The sequence below is a fragment of the Tribolium castaneum genome, chromosome 1, assembly GCF_031307605.1.
Source record: "Tribolium castaneum strain GA2 chromosome 1, icTriCast1.1, whole genome shotgun sequence".
Lineage (NCBI taxonomy): Eukaryota > Metazoa > Arthropoda > Insecta > Coleoptera > Tenebrionidae > Tribolium > Tribolium castaneum.
Window position 1 is genome coordinate 19,986,762 of NC_087394.1, and position 13,906 is coordinate 20,000,667.

At 31.8% G+C, this 13,906-nt stretch overlaps 2 long non-coding RNA genes across 3 annotated transcripts; one reads left to right on the forward strand and one right to left on the reverse strand.

The window, feature by feature from the left end:
* Positions 1 to 529: 529 nt before the first annotated feature.
* On the forward strand, positions 530 to 6,390 carry LOC135266791 (uncharacterized). Its single transcript, XR_010334943.1, has 4 exons — positions 530 to 660; positions 1,567 to 2,443; positions 2,494 to 2,943; positions 3,002 to 6,390. It is a non-coding gene; the product is annotated as an uncharacterized LOC135266791 (long non-coding RNA).
* Positions 6,391 to 9,763: 3,373 nt separating this feature from the next.
* LOC135266882 (uncharacterized) lies at positions 9,764 to 12,086 on the reverse strand. Of its 2 annotated transcripts, none has more exons than XR_010335091.1 (4): positions 11,703 to 12,086; positions 11,321 to 11,653; positions 10,515 to 11,269; positions 9,764 to 10,470 (listed from the first exon to the last, which is right to left on the reverse strand). It is a non-coding gene; the product is annotated as an uncharacterized LOC135266882 (long non-coding RNA). The 2 variants fall into 2 exon arrangements; XR_010335092.1 differs by having other exon boundaries at positions 9,764 to 10,449; positions 11,703 to 12,085.
* Between the last annotated feature and the right edge of the window lie 1,820 nt (positions 12,087 to 13,906).

A 13,906-nucleotide genomic window follows, 5' to 3' on the forward strand; every position in this document is an offset into this window, starting at 1 on the left:
GAATATTCTTGGAGGAGTTTTGATTGCGGAAATGGGAATTATTTTGATTCATCTTTATCCCATAATACTAATAATGATTATCAACAATCATCGAGAAGCAACTTTGAAAATACAAACTCTTCAAAAAATATTTTTTGTAATGAAATGGAATATTAATTGAATTAATTAATTGTAGTATTTATAAATAAATGTTATAAATTTATAAACATTTGTATTTTTTTCATAATATTTACCACTCCCTTACACTTTCAATAATCCTTGTACACCACCCAAAAAATTCATTTCATTTATAAAAAAGAGTTGATTATTGCAGTGGATATGAGTGATTTTTCTCATTTGTTCAATAAATTAAACAGGTTAACGATGTCCTTGAAACAGGCGGTTACACTCCACCCTGTCTACATAGGTCTTCTTTTTACATTTTTTGTGTCTATATGTTAACCTTGATGGAATACACCAATGTAGTTGCAGTAAGAAGTTGACCTTGACGGGAGCTTTCAACAATTTATAAAATTGCAAGGAGTGCATGCAGAAATTCATTCTGTGTTGTACAGGTAGTCTGTGTACGAAATAATGTGTTCAAATTATTTTGCTCATTTTAAACCGTGTTCTCATGGTGACGAGTGTTCTCAGTGTCCCGGTCCCTCAACTAGGACAACTGTAAGTAACCAGTCATCCAAGTTATTATTTAAAGTATTGAAGGGAAAAGTTGCAAATCCCTATCAAAACCGTAGTGGTTTTAATAGGGATAAACCTAGAATCAATATCGTTTCTGATGTAATTATTAGACCTGCTAATTCAAAATTAATCAAAAATGATGAGACACAATTTGAACAATTTGCCAAGTCGTCTTTAAGTCAATCTTTGAGGGAAGATTGTCTTGAAGAGGATGTGATTGAATGTAGTCAGTTAAGTGTGAAAAAGAAGCAATTAGCTAATCACGCTGTTGCTAACATTGTTCAAATCGTTGATGAGGATGATGATTCTATGGTTACTCCTTCATCACAACCTGATAGTGAATTATCGTTTTCTTTACCATTCACGCAATACCTGGCTCAACATGGTATTGAAAATGATTATTCGGACGACATCTCGTTGACCTTAATAGACCAGTTTATTAACGAAGACGAGGCGGCGTCCAATCCGGTTGTGGATGAAGGAACTTGTCCCATCAATAATTCGGTTACCGATGAGTTAAATGTATTTGATAATGATATGGTGGTGGTGGAAGAACCTCCAATCTCTCCCAGTCCACCACTACCACCACAAAGCCCCTTCGTTGAGCCAGTGTTTACCCGCCCCGTTACACCAACATCTCCTGAAGCGGCACCCGCGGTATTAACTCAACCCCCTATGATAATATCACAGGACATCATTGACGCTTTATCGGAGCCTTGGGTTGAGGTGGAAAACGTTATCAATGGTAACGTTGAACATCCCCCTCAACCCAATTCACCGATTATTGAGGAAAATGATGTTCTGCCAGAGAGATTGGTGGTGGTAGAGGCCGAAAATATCATCATTCGGTCACCATCACCACCACCGTCACCCATGATATTATCACAGGGCGTCAATGACATACAACAACCATCTGGATCCGAGGTTGATGTGGAACTTAACATCATCACACCACCACTCCCTCAGCCTCCTGCAACGTTCGATCCGATGAGTATTATTACTCAAAATGTCATTGACGCACTGGCAGAGCCGTGGGTTGAAGAGAGGAGGCAGGGTGAAGAGATGGATGTTGAAAATGACATCATTCAACCCTCTCAATTGTCACCCATTCTAGGGCAAATAAATAATAGAGTTGAGAATAGGGTGGAGGGTGGAGACGTTGATGTCGAAAACGAAGACAATGACGACGACGACAACATCATTCCACCCACTCCCCCTCACTCACGATCAAGGAGGAGTCGGCGCCCTAGAAAGCCTCGTAGACGTGCGCGAAAGTCCCCATTAATATTAATTACTAATAATTATAATATTAATATTAATACTAATGATGTTAATATTAATAATTATTATTAATAAATCCTATTTCCGTCCTACACTCATATCAAGTACATTTAATTCGGACGCGATTTTCCAAATTTTAACATCATACTACCTACAACACGATGGCAAGCATGCTGCTCCTCCTCGAGGTCTTGCTGGATACCTATCTTTGAACACAAAAAAAATATATATTTATATAGTATAAATAAAAGTCTTTCAAAGATAGTAACAGAAGGCAGCAAATTTATAATTAAACTTTATTAGTAACCTGTTTAAATTATTATTTCATATTTTCATAAGAAAATGCATCACTGTGAAAACTGTAATAAACAATTTACAACCCGTCAATCACGACTACGCCATGAAAAGCTCTATTGTCAAGTGGTCAAAAAACAGGAAAATGGAGGACCGGCCGCCAAAAAACAGAAAATATGTCATTCAACTGGTAAGTTTTAACTAATAGGTACTCTATTTTCAATTATTTTTCTTTTCTAGCTAGCAACAATTATATGTGCGTTACATGTAATCAAGAAATTGCTCCAAAGCTTATTACGGCTCATGAGAGAAGTAGACAGCATAGAAATAATTGTCAAAGTACTCCCTTGGAGGATGGGGTGTTTGCACTCAGCAGTGCATTTAAATCACGCATCGCTTCATATAGGATTTGTGATGAGGGCGATTATATCGATTTAAATGAATTTATGGATAAAATTCACAATAAATTACTTGGACTTATTGTTTCACAAATTGAAAAATTTAGTACAATCAAAATTAATTTGGAATTATTTGGATTGTATACCATTGAGTCAAAAAATATATTTGATGTAAAATCTTTCAATACTACTAACAGAATTGTCACTTTAGGCACGAATATTAGGAATATGTTGCATGACTTTCAAGAAGTTATTAGTCAAAAAATGATGGATTTTTTGGAACGAGATTCAGGTAGTTATATATTGTAAAAATCTTTATAATACAATTATTTTTTGCTTCTTTATTTTAGGCTGGACACTTGTGAAAATCTTACATTTAGAATTAAATGTAAACTATTACAATCCATTGAAAGCTTCATCGTATATCCCACTACCGCCAAGCGTGAAAATGAAGAGGGCAATAGTTAATGTTCAAAATCAGGATATTCATTGTTTTGGTTGGAGTGTCGTAGCAGCAGTGTGTCTACCTATGGGACCAGAACATTTACCCAGTTCATATCCACACTGGTCGACACTTTTTAATTTCCAAGGTATTGAATTTCCTGTAAAACTGGATAGTATTGCAAAATTTGAAAGTCAAAATAATGTCTCTATTAATGTTTACGGACTTGAATTACTTTATGTAAACAATAAGGTAAAATTTGAAATTGTGGGACCATTATATTTTACAAACTTTAAGAAACCGGTACATATAAATTTATTATTGTTGAGTGATAACGATGGTAATCAACATTACTGTACAATAACTAATTTGCCACGTTTAGTATCTTCCCAACTCTCAAAACATCATCATTCAAAATTTTTCTGTGATGGATGTCTACAATATTTCACAACCCAAGCTTTATTAGATAGACATTCTTCGACTGATTGTGGAAAACTTTATGCTAGAATCCCAAATAATGAATTAATAACAAATAGATTTGGTTATAATGTTCCCGCTAATGTATTAGAATTTCAAAATTATCATCATAAAATGACTATCCCATTTATTGTTTATGCTGATTTCGAATGTTTATTGAAACCTATGAGTACAGTTGCACCAAATCCAAATCAATCATTTTCGATAAAAACTTTTCTCCATCAACCATATTCATGTGCATATTACATTAAATGTTCATATAACGATCAATTATCTAAATTCCAAAGTTTTCGAGGACAGTCATCTGTGGTTGACTTTATTACAGCATTAGAAATAGATTTGATAGAGATTTATAAAAAGTATTTAAGTATTGTACAACCAATGCTTCCATTAACTATTCAAGAAGAGTTTGATTATCTTACAGCAACGGAATGTCATATTTGTCAAAAACCTTTTCAACAGAATGATATTAAAGTAAAAGATCACTGTCATTTAACGGGTCGTTATAGGTCCGCCGCGCACAGTAATTGTAACTTGAATTTTCAAATTCCAAATTTTATTCCGATAGTATTTCATAATTTAACAAATTATGATAGTCACTTATTCATTAAAGAGTTGGCCCTTGAAGAAAGTGAAATTAATATCCTTGGTAAAACTAAAGAGAAATATATTACATTTTCGAAAAAAAATTGTGTAGGCGAATATCTAAATTCAAACAATCGAATAGTCAAGGAGCACTTACACTTGCGTTTTATAGATAGTTTTCAGTTTTTGGCATGTTCATTAGAAAAACTGGCAGCAGCCTTGGATGATGCTCAATGTATGGAAGTAAAACGATACTTTCCCGTTGACAGAGAATTTCAGTTAATTAGACAGAAAGGGGTTTTTCCATATTCATTTATCGATGATTTTTCTAAATTAGATCTCACGGAATTACCACAAAAAATTGATTTTTACGATAAACTTCGCGATGAGCATATTTCTGAAGATGATTATCAACGAGCTAATACCGTATGGGATACATTCCATTGTCAGACTCTAGGCGAATATTCTGATCTCTATTTAAAAAGTGATATTTTACTATTAGCTGATGTCTTTGAGAATTTTCGAAACATGTGCCTTAAGCATTATGAACTTGATCCAGCACATTACGTGACAGCACCATCTCTTAGTTGGAATGCTATGCTTAAATTTACCCATGTAAAATTAGAATTATTGACTGATATAGATATGTTGCATTTTTTCAAAAAAGGGATTCGTGGGGGAGTTAGTACATGTGTTAAACGAGCGGCTCAAGCAAATAATAAATTTCTTCCAAATTATGACCCTTCGAAACCGACATCATACATTTTATATCTCGATGCAACAAATCTCTATGGTTGGGCTATGAGTGAAGTACTCCCTTTAGGTGGATTTACTTGGTTAACGCAAGACGAAATTAATTCACTTAGTATTATGGATTTGACTGATACCACACCTGAAGGTTATGTCCTTGAAGTAGATATCTCTTATCCTTATCATTTACACAACTCTCATAATGATATGCCATTTCTACCTGAAAATTTAATTCCACCAAACGGAAAATGTGCGAAACTCATTCCAAATCTATGTGCTAAAACAAACTACATAATACACTATCGAAATTTAAAACAAGCTCTACAAAATGGACTAGAATTGACAAAAATTCATAGAGTACTAAAATTCAATCAATCGTCATGGCTCAAACCATATATTGATTTAAATACGAAATTACGAAATCAGACTAAAAATAAGTTTGAAAAAGATTTATTTAAACTCATGAATAATAGCGTGTATGGAAAAACCATGGAAAATGTCGATAATCGGGTAGATATTAAACTGGCTACACATTGGAAAAAAAACGGTCACAAGTATGGAGCAGAGACATGGATAGCCAAACCACAATTTAAAAATTGTTCTATTTTTACTGAAAATTTAGTTGCAATAGAAATGAATAAAGTTCAAGTAACATATGATAAACCTATTTATGTAGGATTCAGTATATTGGAAATTTCAAAAACTTTAATGTATGACTTTTTTTATAATTTTCTTAAAGTTAAGTATGGAAATAATGTACAGCTTTTGTATACGGATACGGATTCATTAATTTTAGAAATTTATACGGAAAACGTATATAATGATATTAAACAGAATCTCGATCGGTTTGATACTTCAAATTATCCCGAGAATAATATTCATGATATTCCTAAAACTGTCTCTGTTATCGGTAAAATGAAAGATGAGTATGCTGGTGTACCAATTGTACTACTTTATGGCACCGGTGCCAAAGCATATTGTGTGCAAACAGTGAATGATGTAATTAAAAAGGCTAAAGGTGTAAGTAAACATGTAATTGATAAATCTCTAACACTGTTACAATATCGGGCAATTGCAACAAATCCTTCATCTTCATCAGTTTTCTGTGTTATGAACGTTTTCAAATCTTATTTACATAATATGTATACCGAATTAAGGAATAAAATAGCACTGTCTAATTTCGATGATAAACGATACATTTTAGGTAATTCAATTGATACATTAGCCTGGGGACATTACGATATTGATAGAGATCGAAATTTAGATTCTCTAATTAGAGAATTGCAAAAATATGTGGAACCCACTGATTGAATTTTACCTTATTGTAGATATGTAACGATATGTAACCATTTATTTATACTACGTATTTATTATTATTATGTATTTATAATTGATGTAATGTGTAAAGTATTTTTATTTGTATTCTGTAAGTCAACAATGAAACTTGTGCAACAAAAAGATTTATTAAAAATTTCTAACCACGACTATTCAGTTTGTGTACCCTATCAACAGTTTCCTAAACATAATACTTTATTCAATAATAGTGTAAAAAGAGGACTAGTGGTTGGACGTTCTGGATGTGGTAAAACAAATGTGATATTAAGTCTCTTGCTGCATCCAAATGGATTACGCTTCACAGACATTTACTAATTTTCAAAAACCCTACAACAACCAAAATATCAATTTTTAAAATCGGTTCTGGCACCTCTCGATAAAGTCGGTTACTATGAATATGAAGATGGTGCCGAAATTCCTCCTCCTAAAGAAATCAAACCCTATTCCATAATAATATTTGATGATGTAGTCACTTGTAACCAAAATATAATACGTGATTATTTTTGCTTTGGTAGGCATTATAATATCGATTGTATATTTATTAGCCAAACGTATTCTTCCATTCAGAAACAATTAATTCGTGATAATGCTAATTTCATAATTATCTTTCCTCAGGATGTATTAAATTTAAAACATATTTTTAATGATCACGTTGGTACAGATATGTCATTTGAAACCTTTCAGAAAATGTGTTCACAGTGTTGGCAAAAACCGTATGGATTTGTTACTATTGATAAGGATGCTGAACAAGACAATGGGCGTTATCGTAACGGTTTTGATCAGTTCATTAAAATATAAATGTAAATGTTTGTCAAAGATTTATTTATTAGTCGACGATCGACATGGATAAACGTTTAGCTTTAGAGCTGGATAAGGCAAGACGACACGTTAAACAAAAAGTACGATCATTATCTTCACACATTGCAAGTTCGCAAAGACGTTTCGCAACCCATATTCAACCTCTAACTGATCCAATAAAAAGTTTAATTTCTGAAATTAAACATGAACGCGAAGTTGTCCCAAAACAGGAAAAAATATCAATTCATCATGAGATCAAGCAACCGGAGGCGAAGCGACTTTTTGAGTCAACGACTACAAGCCGTAGTACTACATCGCTCGATCCACGATTCAGTTTAATGCGACAACATGCGGCTGCTAGCACACCCAGAGAGGAGGGAGAATCACTCAGGAATGTGACCATTGGAAAGTTGCAAGAAACATTAATAAATTTGTCAAAAACCGATGCATTTCGCCATTTTCTTAAACAATGGACCGGTTTACCTCGACAGTACATTGAAGATATGATTATTGACACAGAAAACAAATTTGATCATCAATATGGTGTGAGACATGGAACCGAGGCAAATAAATTTTTTATTGGCAATTCTGAAATTGATTTCAAAGACGATCATGTAATCGTTCAAAATGTAGCTTATCCTGATACACCTGGATTGTATGAATTATTATTTAAAAAAAATCCAACTAATTATACTCAATCAGATTTAGAAACTTATCGAAATATTGTCATTCGAACCAATGCAGACAGAAAAAACTATAAACCAAATGCACAAATTCTGGGGAATGTAGGGAACAAATATAAAACAATTATTCGACATTTCTCGAGACAGCCACTACCGCTTCAGGAACACCGTGCATCTCAGTCGCCGCCATTTTACAGTGATACTGAAGAAAGCCTTGATGCCGATCAAGGTCAATCGACTCCTGTCCAGCAACGAAGCCGCAGTAGTAGTCTTTCAATTCTCGTACCACCAGCACGTAAACAGTATCCGCGACTTCGCAACATACCTGCAATACAACGATTGCAGGCTCAAGGTCATGAACAATCAACTCCGACAAGTAGTATCCAACCAATATCAAAAAGAGTTAAGGGTGGTAGTATTCTTCGCACATTGGCTTTAACAGATAAAAATTTAGAATTTGTTCCCTACAAAAATCCCAACACACTCGTAAATAGACTACGTCTTTTATTATCATCGACAGTAGCTGGTAATAATAATCATATGAATGAAATCAATCGCATCATAACAGAATTGCGTGAATCGAAAATAATTCGTTAATAATTTAGAGACGACTTGTATATATTGCAAACACATTATATTTTATAGTTAGTATTTCTACATACTTTATTCATTCAATAGACAAGAATATGACATTAGATAAATTTGGTGAACACATTAGTGAACACAGAATTCGGACAACTTTACAACGTGTCAAATCTTTCTCATATACCACAATCTCACTCTTTGGGACACTGGATCCAGCTAAAAAACTTTTTGTATTATTTAATATTGGTACGAATTATATTTTCCCATTAAAAGAAGCAACGATTACGTCTGTAAATGGTAATCCATCGAGCGGGTGGATTGCATTAATTAATTCGAAACAAACTACGAATTTAATTGGTCAAATTTTACGTGAAGGTGACAAACTATCATTTAAATATGGACCCAAAACATCAGAAGCTAAACCGATATATATAGAAATAGTTTTAAAAGTACCAATCCACCATGAAGCGTAGTGATTTAAATATTAAGCGTCAAGTTGTTAATGAACTACATGCACCGGCGAGAGTGAACTTTAAAAGACGACGTGTGATAGTGAAAGGTTTAAATGATTTATTGCAACTCGATCTGGTTGAAATGATACCATATTCACGCGTCAATAAAGGCTTTAAGTATATCTTAATGGTTATCAATGTTTTTTCTAAATTTGTATGGGCTGTTCCATTAAAGAATAAGTCGGCTTTAAGTGTTGTAAATGCAATGAGTGAAATTTTAAAAACTCGACGTAACGTTCCTAAAAACATTCAAACAGATCTGGGAAAGGAGTTTTACAATAAACATTTTCAACAATTAATGAATAAATACAAAATTAATCACTACAGTTCTTATTCGAATTTAAAAAGTAGTGTTGTCGAGCGCGTGAATCGAACAATCAAGGGAATGATGTATAAAGAATTTTCGGTGCAAGGTCACTACAACTGGATAAACATTTTACCTGACATAATAAAAAAATACAATAATACCAGACATGGGACTACTGGTTTAAAACCGATTTCAATAAATAAGAAAAACGAACGCAAAGTTTTGGATCAAGTTTATAGTCATCTTAAAACAATGGACATTTATAAACCCAAATTTCAAGTTGGTGATTTTGTTCGAATTAGTAAACATCGACATCTTTTTAAGAAAGGGTACACCCCAAATTGGAGTAATGAAGTATTTACAGTTTCGAAGATTCAAAATACTAATCCTAGAACTTATTTGCTACAAGATGTTTCTGGAGAAACAATACGAGGGGGTTTCTACACTGAAGAATTACAAAAAGTTAAATATCCGAATGTATATCTCGTTGAGAAAGTTTTACGAAAGAAAGGTAACCGTTTATTCGTCAAGTGGAGTGGAATGGATAAAACTCATAACTCTTGGATTAATTCATCGGATATTACATAGATAATTATTATTATGAATTGTTTTTTTTTAATAAAATAAACTAAAAGGAATCAATTAAAACACTTTATTTCATCAATATTATAGGTAGTACATTAAATATCCTTAAATCTATTATAAATCCTCCATATTATTCTACCACTTATTTAATTATAAACTAATTAAATCAAGACGTCTCTTGAAACCTTTAGTTTACCTCGCCTTTGGCGCGCGCCCGACACTGATCAAGGTTAACAAGTCTGCATCACATTACCTATGCATAAGAAGACGCACATAAATAATACATGAATACAAATACTATAAAAAATAAAACTACAACAATGCTATTTTTAGTAACTAATTTGAATTTTTGAATTGTAGTTTTGTCTGTGGAAAGCAATTTCACATATCCACATTTTGGAGAATGTTTTTTATGCTCCATAAACGCATCATCACTTTTTTCCCATCGTGAAATTATTACTCCACAAACAAAACACTGGGTACAATCAGATATTTGAATATAAAACAATCCCGCTTTTGCTAAACTCCATGGAGATGGGTATGAATGTACCCAGTTCTTATATGATAACAGTCTTTTATCAAAACACTCGTATAAACATTTTTCATATTGTCCATCGTCTAGACACATGATTTTTATTCATTTATTTTAAGAAACTATCACTAGCACAAAACGCACACTACTTCACACACATAAGTCTTTTTCCGATAATTTCATCCTACTCTTCGGCACTCTCGTTAACTGTAAATGAAATATACATTTCTTTAATTTCTTTTCATCCTCCATTTTACAGTATGTTCACTCACCTAATATTTCATCATCAACACGTTGAAACTCAAAACAATGTGCAGATGTCGGGATTCTAGCATCTTCTTTTCCCAAATATATTAAATATAGTGGACGTGGATCTCGTAATAACTCATCAATTTTCTCCTCAGTTAAATAATCACTTATTCTTCTCGGCAGAAACACTGCATAATTGTCCAACTCAACAAGCACTGAATTTCCGAACAGAGACTTTGTGCGTCTAATATTATGTATGCGGAATCTTGTGTTCAACTCTAGCTCACCAGCTTTTAAAATGGGCTTCTGTCCGCATCGAGCGATTCGATTCAATACATCCATGACCCAGCAGCGAATACTCTTAGACATTAACACAGATATATGCACTTTTTTATATTATTATTTCTCGGAGGATTAAATCAGTACTGACTGCTATCAAACTTGTACTAAATTCTATATATTAACTATACCCCCACTTTTTAACCTTGAATGAAAATGCATCAATATTGTGGCCTTGAAAAAGTGAGATAATGAGAAAAAGTGAGATGAAAACATCAAAGATAAAGAGGGAATGAGTGGTCTTGAAACAGTGAGCGACTCTCTGCTTGCAGGTCACACTTACTTGTATCAGTAGGTTGAAATAGGTGTACATAAAAACATGTAGCTTTTTTTTACAACTTTTATTTTTTTATACAATAATATAATATTTACAGTTTACTACGACTACTACTACTTTGCTAAACTTATTCTACACTATTTTTACGAAAGAACCCCGACCCTAAAAAAATTCACAATAAATTACTGTTGAAAAAGATTCAATAAAACTTACTTCTTTAATTTAAGGCATTATGATTCCTTTTAGATTTTAAGAAGTCGAGGTAGCTGGGCTCATTGAAATGATCCCAGTTCTCCTCTTCTTCCTTCATCATCACTTCACATGAGGATCTTTGTTTTTTGACATTATGAATTTTTTTAGATTTCAGGAAGTCGAGGTAGCTGGGCTCATTGAAATGATCCCAGTTCTCCTCTTCTTCCTTCATCATCACTTCATGTAAGGCCCTTTGTTTTTCCTTATCGGCCCGATGGCACTTCCATATGTGCCTTTCGAGCCGAAACCAAAGAAGAATGTGGTTTTTGTCGTATGGACAAACTATGATATCCTCTGAAAAAAAATTATTTCCAACTAAACTACTAAAAAATATTAAACTTACCAGGAGTATTATAAATAGAACTTTTTCTGATGGGTTCCATTTTTAAAGAATTTCTTGTTATAGTAGATATACACAAGAACTGTATTACACAACACAACACATTATCTTTTATACAGTTTGGGGTGGAAAATGAGTAAGGACAATTGCGCGATTCATCTTGAATGAGTGAGGAGTTGTTGGCCTTGAAAAAGTGGGGAGTAGCATGAATAACCTTGACCTTGAAAACATCAAGGTCCAATAATGCCTTGGCCTTGAAGTGGTGGGGGAAGTGGGAGGGGTTGGCCTTGAAAAGTAAGAGAGAGAACGAGTGGCCTTGAAAGAAAGAGAGGGAAAATAGGCGGGGTCAAACTCAAGGTCAAGGTTGTGTTGTGTTGTCCCCCCATTCGTTATCTACTTTACTGAACAAAAATGTAGTTCAGTTTTCAATGTTTGAGACGAAGACGAAAATGCAGCATTTAAAATCGGCTCTGAAAACTTCAGTGACTTTTATGTCACCTCCTTTTTCTTCTAATAAAGTATTGGACCCAATAAATTAAGTGTATTAAAAATCACAAGACATTTTCTGTTAAAACACTTTTTTTTAATTATTAATTATTTTCAAACTTATATCCCGCTTATGGTTAGTTCTACATGAAAAATGCAAATAACTATTTTGTAGGAAATTTTATCACCTTTAATTTTGGTGAAAAAGTAAAAATTGATAGGAGTAACTGTTTTCGAGATATAAGCAAAAAACAAAAAAACTGTTACCTTAATTAAGCGCTTGCATATAAGCAAATTTAGTACTACTAGTATCGTTATTATAAATGTTATTGTTATTAATATGACGACTAAAGACAACTCTAAGACTTTAGTGACTTTTATGTCTCCTCCTTTTTCCTCTACTAAAGTGTTAGACACAATTAATTTAGTTTAATTTCAGTTTTTCAAACATTTTATTTTAAAGCAAATTTTTGTTAAATATTAAAAATTTTAAAATGGCTTAGATTGCCTAAAAACACACATCACACATGATCTTTTGCATAGAAATGAGAAAACGCTCATGTAACACACAAAATAAGCTCAATTTTTCTTTATTAAAAGTATTATTATTATTATTACTTTTGTTACTATTACTATTATTATTATTATTATTATTATTATTGTTATTATTATTATTATTAACTTTTGTATAGTAAATGTTTTTATAACAGTTTTAAAATGAGTTTTTAATTTTAGACAATTTCTTGCCTAAAAAAACAGATCACAGATGATTTCTTGCATAGAAATAAGAAAACACTCATATAACACACAAAATAAGCTTCATTTTTGCTTAGAAAACTAAGCTTACTTTTATTACTATTATTATTATTTTTATTATTATTATTATTATTATTATTGTTATTATTATTATTATTATTATTATTGTTATTATTATTATTATTGTTATTATTATTATTATTATTATTATTATTATTATTATTATTATTATTATTAAAAACCGATTATAACTTTTGTATAGTATTGTTTTTATACCAGTTTTAAAATGAGTGATTAATTTTAGCCAATTTCTTTCCTAAAAACTATAAAATGGCTAAGATTGCCTAAAAACACTGATCACACATGATCATTTGCATAGAAATGAGAAAACGCTCATATAACACAAAATAAGCTTCATTTTTGCTTAGAAAACTAAGCTTACTTTTATTACTACTATTATTATTATTTTTATTATTATTATTATTACTATTATTATTATTATTATTATTAATATTATTATTATTATTATTAATATTATTATTATTAAAAACCGATTATAACTTTTGTATAGTAAATATTTTTATACCAGTTTTAAAATGAGTTATTAATTTTAGAAAATTTCTTGCCTAAAAACACAGATCACAGATGATCTCTTGCATAGAAATGAGAAAACGCTCAGATAACACATAATAAGCATCATTTTTGCTTAGAAAAACTAAGCTTTTATTTAGAAAGAAATTCATTATTATAAGTATTATTATCATTATTACTATTATTATTATTAATATTATTATTATTATTATTATTATTATTATTATTAATTTCATTTATTATTATTATTATTATTATTATTATTATTAACTTTTGTATAGTAAATGTTTTTATACCAGTTTTAAAATGAGTTATTAATTTTATTCAATTTCTTGCCTAAAAACACAGATCACAGATGATCTCTTGCATAGAAA